The sequence below is a fragment of the Trichoplusia ni genome, chromosome 1 (assembly GCF_003590095.1).
Source record: "Trichoplusia ni isolate ovarian cell line Hi5 chromosome 1, tn1, whole genome shotgun sequence".
NCBI lineage: Eukaryota > Metazoa > Arthropoda > Insecta > Lepidoptera > Noctuidae > Trichoplusia > Trichoplusia ni.
In genome coordinates, this window is record NC_039478.1 from 5,400,360 (window position 1) to 5,415,160 (window position 14,801).

Consider the following 14,801-nt stretch of genomic DNA (forward strand, 5'->3'; position numbering starts at 1 on the left):
TATTATGTAGGTTGGCCACGTATTAGAGCCTCCATGTACTGGCGCAAGTATAAAATATAATATTGTCGTAAATACAAGTTGTTTGCGGCGTGGCTGGTTATTTATGTTCGGAGTGCGCCGCTACCGCGGTACGCGCCGCCTCCTATGTTTCCACATTACTCGATCGATACGCTACATTGTTGCACTACGTTATTGTAAACTGGGAAATGTTATTGTTCAACGAGTCTCACAATTACTGAGATAGAACTATTAAATCAAGCAGAGTAAATTACAATTTTATCGTTTCAATTCTGTTTAATATTTCTTAGAATGTATTAACAGTCTGGTATAAGGAAATAATCGTTCGTTTTAATTCTAATTGTTGCTAGATTTTATGTGATGTCTGAATAAGTGTTATATACGAAGGCTTTCATTTCTTAGACATAACCAAATTTATAACTGGCGTGGGAGCTCTATTCGGTTGCGAAGTAATAAATTAACAAATTTGTTATTTTTCTCGTTCTTTTAAAGAAAGATTTATCATAACGTATAATTTTTATTCCAAATAAGATCTGAATAGAATGGTATTTATAGGTTCGGCCCAAAATCATATTTTCGTGTACAATAGCTACCAATACCTATTTAATGTAAATTTCCTTTTACACAAATTAGCTTACCATAATGTCTTTTACACAAATTGAGTAGATAAATGATAAAATATTTCGTATCGGCTATAAGGCATGGAGTGGTTTTATTTGCTAAACAAGAAAATACTGATGGTAATACATTTTTGTCACATTTCGTTATTAAAGTAAAAAGTAACAAATAGTTCATTAAAATATTTACGTTTACTTTTATTATTAGACGATTGGACATGACTAACAGTCAATCAAGCGCCGTTACTCAGAAAAAAATATACTTCTTCGAATACAACCGACTCTAAATCAGCATCTAAGTTCAACACCTACATAATGCCAAAAAAAAGGATCATAACGGACAAGACACGCGCTACAAACAATAGGAACAATGATAAAACTAACATTCTATACATTGTCACGCTTATAAATAAGTAATCAAGTCACAATAACCAAAAACATCAAAACATATTAGGGGATGAATTGTCTACGAAATTGGAATCTATTATCAAAAACTACGGGGGCTATTCTCAACACAATGTTTGCTCATAATATTAAGAAACAAAAGACTGGTGACAAAAGAATTGTTCGTCTTTTGTTGGCACAATGAATGGTCACTACGACCACACTAGAGGGTTGGTGCGTTGCTAATTTTCTAATTTACGAGACTTTTTCAGATTTGGATGTTAACAGTTTGACAGGTTTTTAATTTGGTTTCGTTTTTCTTTGTGTTTGAAGACTTTTTTGAATATAATGGAAGGATAATGTTGAAAATGTGCTCCAGCTTATTTTAGTTTACCAGTTGTAATATATGTTCAGAGTCGGATACTTAACGTATAAATCAAAGTCTAACTACCCATTTAAAAATTAGTTACTTTGCTAATCGAGCGCGTTGATGTCTTTTCTATGGCAATTATTTCGTAGAACATTTTGCGATTTGTCACGCTATTTTAATGTTAAAATATATTCATTTAAAGTACAATCGAAGAGAAATAAATAGTGCTTTTGATAAACAGTTACAATTATTTATCAAATCGTCTGTATCGATCGTCGTACAATGATTGCTAACATCGTATTGGGAAATTCGATCGTGTTAACAACTAACCACGCTACCGGCCCCATAAAAGCGAATTGTATCTGTACTCCGATCGCTGTAGACCTTATAAAGCGGCCGGCTAGCCGAACGCCTTCTAAAAATAATGTTTTGGCTCATCATTAGCCCGACAATGCGACGCGATCGGTTCGTGCTTTGTCTTTTTAGTCGGTGACGCAATTCATACCGAAACGGAACAATAAAATTTTCCACAACATCAACTAAAATTAAACTCTAGCATGGCAAGGATAAGGTTCGTTTTCCTTTGTGCATTTTAGTTGTTGATCTCCAAAAGAATTGTCCGTTGACAACAGAGACATCGATGCTGTTCTTTTTTTGAATATCGATTGTAAAGAGCATTCTCATGGGCTGTGAGAACTTTCAAGATGTACAGTCGCGGCTTAAATTCTTTCCTATTGACGTCTTTGTACGACAATAGAAATGTCGGGAACACTTTTGTGTTTGATCATACTGATTAGAGCTGACGCTCGATTGTTAAGTAGGCTTCAATTAAGTAGAATTTAGGAATTTATCGGTGTGAATGCTAAAAAAACAAATTCCAGAATTGCAAACATATATTTTGACGATATACTCTACTTCGTTAACCTGAATTATTTCTTCATTGTTACTTCATAAGGACTTAACTTTTAGCCACAAATTATGGCACTCTTACTTAAAGCACTTATTAGACTTTCAGTTCAATGAAAAATAGTTGCAAATTTAATAAAAACCTCTCCATCCCAAGAACTACCATAAAAAGAACCAAATAGCTTTAATATATTAAAGTCTAATTAATTCATCCACAAACATTATCTAGTTTCATTTTAACGTTTATTGCACATTTGTTAAACATTATTAGGAGAGTAAGATTGGTCATTAAACTTAAATTTGGCAATTTGACATAACATCATTTAACATATGACCTGAAATCGTTTGGACAAAACTTTATGACTTTATTAAAAAGTCATAAAAAATTTAAGTCTTCTTCATCTAACCATTTGTGTATTATTTATAATGAAATAAATTCCACAAATTTATTAGACAAATATATTACTTTGAATAATGAAAAGAAATGAATTTATTTTTCTGCTTTCGTAAAATTCAGTCGAAATCCTCCAGCTAAGCTTTTTTGCAACCTCTGGTCTAAATCCCTCCATAAAAATCAATGTCAAAAATTGCTCAAAGTTATATCACTATCTGAAGTAACAATATTGATAAGGATACTATTATAATTAATATTCGTGATTGTATATCATATAATAACCCTTCCTTAAATTTATCACTCGAACATAAATTTCAAAAAAATGCCACCAAATACCTCGCCACCGTTCCAGTAATTTTATTAAAAATCTCTACAACATTAATCGCAACTATTTACAAAAGTAAAACAATAATATTATTGATTGCGGTATCGATTTAGCATTCACGAGAAATCGATAAAAATTTACGGCATTCGATATGGAGTTTCCGAATGATAAATAATTTTGATCTGCAATCTGCCACCGGATTCCACTGTACAGGTAGTCCAGTCACAGCATTAAATTATAGTTCTTGTTAATTTTTTAACATAACTAATAAAAGAAATGAATTTTTATTTCCAACTTAGGTATTTTTATCGTTTGTTGATAAACTCATTCGATTTAAGTTTTGAGAAATAAAAAGTTGATCATCATACAGAGCGAAGCGTTTCTGAAAATCAATCTCGAGAGAAAATCTTAAAAAATCGAGGACGTTGAAGATGCGTTGCATTTAACTGGTTAACCGAATAAAAAAAGGCAGATAGAATTTTGGAAACTCATTTCTTGGAGAGGCCTATGTCCAACAGTGGACTGCGATAGGCTGATGATGATGATGATTTCTACATGAAAAGTTTTCCATAATTGTGTATGGAAATTCACCATGTGTGCAGTTTTCTTAGAACTTATCTGGGATTCAAGTAAACCAGATAAACAAAAAAGAAAATGTCGCAGATATAAAACCATATAATAAAAGAAAAACATTAAATTCATTTTAGTTTTCCACAACATAAGCGCATAAAACGCTAATCAATTGACACATTTATATCATTTTTGATCATTGACAAGACAACATCAACAAAAATCTTAATTAAAAATTAGTACCATCAAACCAAAACAAAGAAGCAATGATAATTATAATTATCACTATGATAACTAACAGGCACAAATCCGCGTGCATTAAAATCCTGTTCAATTACGTTTTACAATCCGGTCAATATAATAAATAATTCAATTTTGCGGTCCTGAGATTAAATCAAGACCGTTTGCCCATTCTGTATGCGACAATAAAAATGCTAATACCAACCAACGATGTCGCAATTTATGGCACTAACGCAAGACAATAAGGTGACCGTCACAACAAGAGTTTTTTTAAACCGAAACTTTTTTTACGAAATATTTGCGGAGAATTAATGAATCTCATCATTAGCTGCGAGGTTCTAAATTAATGTTATTCTGTTAATTAGCTTGTAATTATGTTACGAGATTATCATGTTGAGGTCTTTTAAATTAGGTTGTTTCAATTTTTGTTTGTAAAATAAAAGTGTTTTTAGTTCTCATGCGACAGTCGCACTGTTTCAATATAAAAGAAAACTTATATAAAAAAGAATAATAGTGGTTTTACGATGAAAATTTTGATAGATTTATAAATTTATTTTAACTCACCGAATTATATTTATTCATAGTTCCGATTGACACTAAAAGACAAAGGCTTGGCGTCGACTCCACCCAAGTTGAGACTTACTCTTAATGTAATTTATTCTTTTATAACACGTCTGAAACAAAAGCAAATAAATAACGATTTTACCTACTGCCATTGCTTAGAGCTCGCAAAAAAAACTAAATGACAAATTATCATAAATGGGTGCAGTCTAATCATAGTAAATAAATAAATAATTATTTGCATAATAGGGTTCCGTTGAATAAAACCTTTGGTCACCAAGCCAACAAAATAAAAATTCATAAGTATTACCATAGAAATACCTAACTTGTAGAACTTTTTTCAAATCAAACTGTAGACAAAGCTTCTGAAGAAACGTTTTCAGGTTATCATAAAGACTATGAAGAACATTTTACTGAAAGATTAATTTACATTCAGGATAGTAAACAGTATAAAACTGATTACATACAATGCAGTAAACATTAACCAAACATTTTCATTCCATAAACAATTATCCTAGGAAAAACTTAAATCATAAAGAAAATGATTAAATCCACCATTAGAATCTCCAATCAGACGTAAACTCCGCTACTTGAGACAAAATTTAAATCAAAACAAAAATACGCAGAACCGACTAGACTCCTCACCAACAATTAACACTATATTAATGGCCTTCTACACTTGTTCACACAAATCATTGTCCAAATGACATTTCGAACGTAGTTTTTTACATCTTATTTCCTTCCTTATCATTTTATTGTCCATATGCTTCTATTTCAACCGAACAGGCGGCCACGCCAAAAAATCAATTTACATGTTATTTAATGAATGTATTATGCAGATTTAGTCGATTTTATTCTTCGAATAACGATAAATCTGAACGGGCGAGACAAATAAGTCATAACATTGGACCGGGGTAAGGACAAGGCCAGAATGGTTGTCTTTTTTGTATTGAACATGAAACGACAAGTTTTTAGTATGCGTCTATTGACGTGGTAGCTGCGCTGGGGTTTCTGCACTAATTAATTTATGTGGAAGAATTGCTTCTAGTTCGTCTCTTTATAGTTTTAGTTGTGTTGTTCGGGTATTGAGGTTATTTTACTGTCTCTAATTGATCACTAGATTTTAATATTTGAGCAATGCTGTCTAATACTTCTCATTGAACGTCTTTATATTATATTGTATAGAAAAAGCACACACAGTTCAAATGAAACTAATATTGAATTAGTCCTAAACTGAGATTATTGAGTGAACTTCAAAGTAATTTTTCATACGTTTTCTTTCAAGAATATTCTAACATCAAAGCTTGAAAAAGGCATCAAAAATTACCATTTAATCTTTGAGTTTAGCCTAATTGAAGGCAACATATTAATAAGGTATTTAAAACTAATCTTCTTTGAGAACAATCAAGTGAAAAGCACAAGTCATACACGCAAGAACTCGCAATTACACCTCTCCTCGAAAGTCGGCGTCACTTTGTGCTTACGTTACAGAAATTATGAGTATTGAGGGGCATTACTCTTCTCTGCTCATCGGTATGAATGGTCCTGGTACATGGACCGTACAATAGCTTGCTTGTCCCCCTATTATTTGAGCGGCTGCCTTTATACGGACGTCATTCGATAAAGGGGTATAAATAAGCGCATGACATGTAACGTGGCGACTAGTGATTGTAGGGGTATGAATCATCGTTCGTATGTCGTTCGGAATTTATAGGGGTGAAATTTTTGTTGTTGGCTTGTGCCCGATTTGGAGTATAGGTTTCAATGCCTGAATAACCGATTTCCTCATTAACGAGGAGGATAAATAATATATTGTTAGTATGGTTCAAGTAAATTGGTGTTCTTCCTTTTCCATTTTATCTATTAGACAGATATTTGTTCAGCTAAATTAAACCTGTAGTTCTTAAAAGCACTTTTTTGAAGATATAGTCATGATTAATCAGGTCCAAACTGGCGCCACCAACTACTATTTATTACCAAGAATGGTTTCCCAAAAATGTCATTAAACAATACGACATTCAAAACAGAACCAAGTTTGATCTACAGCATATTTGCAAGCGGCATTAAAAAAACAATTAATTTATTTCAACGAGCCACGGGCCTCCCATCGCGCCTGCCACAAAAGTTCCGACTTATGTCGGTGGTCGCGGCGACTTGCGACATTATTTGCGAAGTGTCACCACCAACGATGAGCGACAATAACATTCGAAGCAAAAAAATATGCACTCAAAAAACTAAAACACAGAAATTCATAACCCTTAACGCTGGATCATAAAGTCGAAAATTAAAAGCATGTGCAAAAGTTAAAGTGTATACATAAGTTGGTGCTTTATTAAGTAAACGCTATAAAGGCACCCTATCGGTTTTCCGCGTTGTTCTCGGAACGCGTATTATGTTCGTATTTTGGATACTTGTTTGTCTGTATGTAGATAGTGGAGTGGAAACTTTGTCGGCGCCAAACAAAGACTTCCTGTGAGGTACACATCCGTTAGGCAGGGTTTCCACAGATACGTATGAGAAAATAACTAGCTCCGGTCGTGTTTATGATGCAATAGGATTCGAGCTAAATATGGCCGCGATTTCCGATCTCTTCTAGGTTTTCGTTTATTACGTGACTTCGTTATTCGAAAGAAAATCGGTCATGTCGTAAAGATGTCACAAATTCTCTTTGATGCAGACAACATTGTCAGTAATTAAATTATAATGGTTATGTTTAATAGCAGCTTAATGGTGGAAGCCGACAGCGTTGCAAATTTGCCACCTCACCAAAATCCGGACCAAATTTCATGCAAGTCTTCGGTAACAGAAAAGATTCGACTATATAATTTTCCAAACATTTTAGTAATCAGCGTTAGGTCTCATCTCATGAAGAACTTACCAATGCACCAAAGTTTATTGATTTCTAGTAAGTCTGAAATTGCGGAATTAAAAAATGGGGGGATTTCGCAAACATTCAAGTCACATGCACATGTAGACCTAGTCTCAGGACAGGCATTCGTGGAACATACAAACTCTTCTCTTACACTGAAACCCCCAGCTATCCATGCGGTCACTATGAAAAGCTTTAAAGCCAACCGAAGTCACACCAACCAACTAGTACTACATTCAACAACATTTATTATAACTAAATTATATCAATAATGTTCTGCACCGTGAAAAATCACACGAGCGAAACCCCTCATCGGATTACATATTGAATCTTTATTTAAATTATGTCTGCTGTATCTTTTTTCCTTTTAATGTTTTCGCCATATTCAGGCCGTTTACATTGTTAGCTCTGACTTGTAAATACTTTGGATGTGACAGCGTCAACTGAGTGTGTGTGCTTGTTTGAGTATAGATTTATTAGGTGTTTAACGATGCATTTGTGTGTCGGTTTTGTATTGAATGTTGAATTGTCGACAGACAGGCACTTGCTGGGGAAAACTTAACGAACACTTTCCTTTGCAGTTGTTATTAAATTTTTCTTTATTTAAAAAATGAAGAGTGTTGTGATGGCAAGTTGAGAATTCGACTAAAAATGTATTTCTGATCTGTAATGATTGTACTTAATGATAGCACAAGGGGAATCCGAAGAAATACGAAACAAGGGTTCTGTAGCCGTTTACACGTAAAAACTTATAGGGAATAATTCGAATTTAATTGATTAAGGACATTAATTAAACCTTTATATTAATTTTAATACTGAGTTCATAAGTTCTGTATCATTTACCGAAACACAATTGCGCTTAAAATAAATCCTTATTTTATCCATTTATTTAAGTTTTGATATCAAGCTCGTGACCTCGGCTGTTTTATATAAAATAAAAAAAGAACTCGATGTCATCACACATAATAAAAATAAATAATATATTTTAAGACATATTTAGCATTTAAATTACATTTACAACAGGTGTCCATGCACTAATCATTAGGTATAATAAATTTATATAAAATAGATGAGTTTGTATAATGTTAGGTTTTAAATCATTATTGTTACCAATATCGATTACTCTAAGAACACTTTAATTTGTTTGACCCGAGTTACATTTAATTTGGATCGTTGCATCTTAATATTTAATTTCAGAATACTGTGTTCCATCTAACTTAGTCTAAATAACATCTTAACACAACATTACAAGTTTTAGAGACTTAAGAAAACCTACCTTTAAAAACCTTAGATCGTAAGAAAACCTGGATCCAAAAATTTTGGGATCGAAAATAACCAGCGACTGCGGATTTTTTTTCGTCCATGTGCGTTCCGTCTCGATATAATGAAAAAGTATAGTGATAGGATCTACTATGTTTTTAGTTACGTCGTTAGTAGCAAAATTAGAAGTAGGTCTTCATAGTTTTTATAAGATCGAATGTACTAGTTGGTCTCAGAAATTTGACTATAATTTGCCAAATATAGGCAGAAGTAGAGGCAATTAAAATAAAACAGCAAATTCTTTTGAAAACAGATGGTTTTCACGGTCCATTGATGTCGTAACACCCTGTCAGCCACCTAATTAGCGAACATATATCACCGGATCATTTTGTAAGCGAAATCTAGTTTTCAAATCAGCATACATAATAAAATAGCACAATCAACTCGTAGATTGATTGAGAAATACCAATATCCATGAAACTCGTATGTATTTATACATTTAAAAGTCAAAACTTGGCAAATATTGCTCATATCTGTCAACACCAATTGATTGGACATCGAAAATCATTTTGGTGTTTGTCCAGTCCACTATAATGGACAGTTTCGATGCAAATTAGAACTTTTTTTCACATTGATTTATTGAAGCTGATTGATTTGATGAAATTATAGTTTTAAAAGCAATTTTGAAATGATTCCGTAATTCTTAGTTAGGCTGAATGAATGCAAACAAAGTTAATTGATTCTGAATAAAATTAATTTTGACCACTAGTGAACACGGATACGGCCAGATGGTTCAGTTATTTATAGTTCTATAGCAGAACTGAGATGGGTGTCTACCTACCTTACTTTTATATTTATTAATTTGGGTTATTAGGCTACACTCTTGCACTGTCTCTTCCTATATGTTTTGTGTTCATTCATGTATTTATTTAAGAAGTTCCAATTTCACAATTGACTTCTTCGGATTTTCCAGCTCTTCTGATTGGCTAGACAGGTGGTTTTTTACGACGGTTTACTATAGAAAAATTAAGGGAGATGAGCAGATGTCGTGTTTAAGGTAGCGGCCTTTGAGCAAAATTTAGCAACTAAACCGAAGCAAAATGCAAGTTTAATTAAGCTAGCAACTTTGTATAAGATAAGTAGAGGAGCATAATATTGAATGGGGAATATAATAAAATAAATTAATTTAGAAAAAAAAATTCGCCTAATTCAATCTCACAGCTAGTCTCTAGCATATAATATATATGCTAATAAATAAACTCATTAAAGTATAACTACCAAAAAGAAAAAATCAATTGATAAACTATCAAGTCCAACATTAATACCGGCTCTCAATTCGGATTAAAGGGAGTTAAGCCTTACCCATTGACGGGAGTAAATTTCCAAGGAGGTTTGTATGTTCCCACGGCAAAAGGCCTCAGGCTACGGCCGACTGAAACACGACGAGGCATTACCCGCTCTGAAACCGAGTAAACGCTAAACTGTAGTTATGAGACACTCCGTTTAGATTGACGATCGGACCCGCCGACTGATTTGCTTTTTATTTTTGCGTTATAATGGAGGTTAAGAAGGCCAGTTTTAAGGTTGTTGTCTATCAAGGTATAAGATGATAAACGTTGGTATAGTAATCTATTTGGGAAATATAAGTTTATAATAAAATAAATAAATATTATAAATATATAACCCTAAATATTACCCTTCTTCGTCCACGTAAACGAGCTTGTAAGCATTAAGTAGAATTTCCTTGTTTTATATTGCTATTTCTTTGTCTAGGTAGATATACCTACCTATCATATCACAAGATCTGATGTGCTTCTAGCACATCAGATCTTGTCCGACACTGGACAGCAATAGATTCAAAAATAAGTTTATTGTGTGACTGTAGCTTATTGATTTGTTAAGTACAGCATCGTAGAGCATCTTCAAGAATAAGCAGTACTATCTACTACTGTACCCGTTATCATCAAACTATGTACCTTATAATGAATTCAACTCAAAGAATAAGCATTACCATTTAACGTGGCAATGCTGGAAGGGTTGTACACGTTACCAGACTTTGGCAGGGATGAAGATGTATATTTTGCCATTCTTTAAATGATCTATAATGTTTATTTCATATTCATATTAAGTGCTAGAAGTTGTTGTATATTGTATATTTAAATTATAATAAAAAAAAGAATATTTGTCAAATACACAATTTATGTGTGAATAAAGTCGATTGGCAGTCAGTAAGCGTATCGGTTTATATTTCGATCGATAAAATCATCAAATAACTATGCAAAACGAGATTATTCGCGGGAGCATAGTGTGCCGCGCTCTCCACGGGGTTTCTCACGTTTACACTATTTTATTACATCAACTGCCCTGGTTTGTAATAAAAAAATAAGCTAATCTAAACCTTATGGTGAAGAAGATAAGACGTGTTAAAAGAAACTTATTGTACTCTTTTAATTGAAACAGAAATAATTTGAAGCTGGGTGTTGTAGGTAGTATAAGCAAGCACATGTTTGAGATTTCAAATTGGCTTCCTAATATTGTAGGTTCTTGTTTTGCCAATAAAGAAATATTAGATATATCTGCAAGATTTTTTAGTTGCAAGTTTTGTCCTATTTAGCAAAATCGTTGCTTTCTTTAATACTTTTTAAAAGCAATATTATTATAAAAATACCTCTTTTGAAGCCTTTTTGAATACAAATTTCACCAGATAAACCAGATACCGTCTTTCAAGCTAGGACACTTAAAACTAAATTTTACAAAAAATCAAGAAGCAAATCCACAACACCCCTTTCAAAGTTTCAATAAAAATACTGATCTAAAACAAAAAGTAACACGTTCTCATTGAGAAATTAGTATTTTCATCAATCTATACAAATATTAGTCACGGCCAGGCGGGCCGGATATAAAAAAAAAACGATAATCGCCTTGTGCGGCCTAATTAAGATATGTATCGATGACCAACCCACCCCTGTTTCAAGCACTATTGTCCTTCGCCACATAAAACGACCACAAACGAAAGCTTAAACGAAAATAGCCCTTATTTACATAGAATACATGATTATACAACAAATAATTGATTGTATTACGATACATTTCGACCAGAAGTGAGGAATAAGCGATGTTTGAGATCCATTATACCTTTTTTTGTTTTAGTACTTGCGTAGGTGTAAAACTCGAATTACAGTCGATTCTGATTGATAGACGCGATGGGCGGGGAAATTTCTCGACGGTATTATTAAGTTTACGACTTTAAATTGAAATATAAAAATCACATTTCGCAGTTAGTCAGGCCGACAACGTTTTTGTGTAGGACGATAGATAGTTGTGCCTCTAATGAGACATAAACGTAACTATTAAAGTTTTCTTAGAAAGTTTTGGGGTATTCAATCGTTCGCAATCATTGTCTTGCCTATGCATATGCATGAGTGCATTAATTCTGATTTACTCTTTTAATGATTTGATTTCTGTGAAAGTCATGGCGCACCTACAAGTTTATTGCAAGACATTACTGACGACTAGGTCTAGTATTTTTATTGCTAGCTTATACGATAATGTGCCGAAACGAAAGAGGTTTAATTAATTATGTGTAACAATATGATCAGGTATGACGATAAAAGTGCCAAGCCACCAGTAAATTTCCTCATTACGAACAGCATACAGTGCAGTATCATGAAAACGTGTTTATTAAAGAATGTACTTCTTTTATTATTTAGGCGTGTGCCGACATACTCCGTAAACACATTTGCATCCCGACCGAAAGCTCGCCGCAGAAACCTCAATCGATCGCTAAAAAAATTCATCGCATTATAGGTACCCGACGGAACTACCTATATAACTTTCGCGCCGAAAACCGTGCCAGAGCTCCATAAAAATGTTAATACAAAAATGAGTCTTGCGTCGTTGATATAAAATCGATGTCAATAGTTTGGTCATAATCTCATAAGCCGTTGTTGGCAGTGGAGATTCCAATACAATAATACGTGCACTGGGCCGGCGCGCGCGCACTCTGATCTGACCACTACTGTGCATTTCCCACGGGCAGCGTGTTCTGCTGGACTCCTCACTCTGTATAGCGTCGTCTCGCTTGCTCCTGATGGACTGCCGCTCTTTCGTTAAACGAAGCACTCCCACACACGCCGTCGGTATTTTAGATTGTTCTGAGGTGGAGACCGACATACATTACGTCAGCCCACAGCTTAGACTGCTAGAAGTTTGTTATCGATGTAACACTATGCTTTACTCGACTTACCTGACACTGTATTAACATGACTCGAGATTAAGAAATTAGATATGCATTTATATTATCCATACACATACGAACACCGTCCATTCATAGGGAGATTTCATGGCAAGATTTTGTATTGCCTGCAACTAATAATTCCCTACTGCTGATGACTAAAAACGTCTGTTTTTAAACCAGTAACCAGTTAAATATAAAAGAGTTTCCGTTCATATTTTAATTTAATAGCTAATCTTTATAATCGGTACATTTGGCACGCTTTACCTAAGGCTCCGTTTGAAGCCAGCCCTCTAATCTTTATGTCAGTATAGATAATAGCAAACGTTACGATTTTCTAAAATCATCTAAATTGGCAATAATTTTATACTTGGAAATGCTGAAGAATTCTGCCAATCACAAAATGCAACAGTTCGAATTCTTACTAGCCGATTATAACCGAACCAGAATAACATGAACGTAATAATTACTGGATACATTGCTGCTTTTAAACGTATTCTATTCATGCATTCGAAACTAAGGCGTCAATGTATAACTGTCAATTCGGATTTAACGAAAGTTAAATGAAAAACAGAGTTTCATGGTATTAAGTTGTCTAATTCACATCTGTCTAGAGCGCGTGCATTCGGCGTCTCCTGTCAAGCGCAGCCGCGGGGCAAACTTGTCAGCTAATTAGAGCGAAATATTTAGGAAACGATTAGACCAATCATGGATCAATGGGCAAGATATAAGGATGATACTAAACCATTTTTTGTTGATTAAGTTTTTTAGAAATCTTGTCGTTTTCTTTTCGATTTGATATAGGTTAAGTCGATGGTACCTAATGGTTGCCTGCAGATACGACTTTGTGCCTATTATTTTTAGTCAAAGGCTAGTATTATAAAATAAAACATTACAAACTACTTATTAATCTTGAGTACCATAGTAACCTATACTCGTCACTAGGTCAGTGAGTTTGTATGTGTTGTATGTGCGTGTTTGTTATATCTTCGCATCCATACGACTGGACCGATTTCGATGAAATTTGGTATGGAAGTGGCGGACAGCTTGGATCAACACATTGGTACCTTTATCGCTATGCATTGAAGATGATTTTATGCTTAAACAGTTAATGTGGATAAATGAAATAAAGTTGATAATTAAAAAATGTGCTTTTGTAGAAAATGATTTAATAAATCCTTTTTATTAACACAGTAATCTTAACTGAGAACTTATTTCTATAGGCTAATTACAAAAATACTAAAATCTGAAACTTAAAAATAATCAAGACAAAAAGAAAATAATACAAACATAAATTCTGTACGTTTTTAAATCGTTCTCATTTACACCAAATTTCTGAAAGCTAAATCAAGTTAATAGTTTTTAAATGTCTCAACCTTCTTGGCCAAACAACATTAGGACAATGGTTAACGTTTATAAAAAACGCTCAAACATTTTAGTGTATGAAAAGTCTTTTCCAAGTTCGTATGGAACTTGGATTTATAGATTTAAAATAGTAACCTTTGGAGATTCTTGCCGTCGTCGCATTCTTCTCTCCATGGGAATGAAAATTTGAAAACGCGCTCCTAGAGTAACTAAATTGTAATTCAACTTTCCTTAAGTGCCTTTTCAGGACTAAGTACTAGAAATAAAAATATTTTGATTGAATCACCTGATCCGCGAAAGTAGTTTCATTTCAATGAATCACCTGACTTATGAGTGACATCTTTATACATTTGAGCGATTTTTCGCTAACGATTGTTAATGTCATAATGTAACTTCGCTAGAGGCGAACAATTTAGAACCAGAAAGATGACTTTTATATCGTGATTTTTTTAACTGGTTGACCAAGATACTAAGAAACTATTGTACGTTTATTAATAAGTTTGGCGGATGTTTAACAAACTTGTGCGTGCGATCATTCTCTCAAAATACAAGTGAATGATACAAAAGCCTTATTGCAACTTAAAGATTAACTTAAAAATACAACTGTACTTTTTAATAGTATTTTTGTACGTCAATGTTTTGTTTTTATACCTTAATACTAGGTAACAATCATAAAAACATTCTGTTA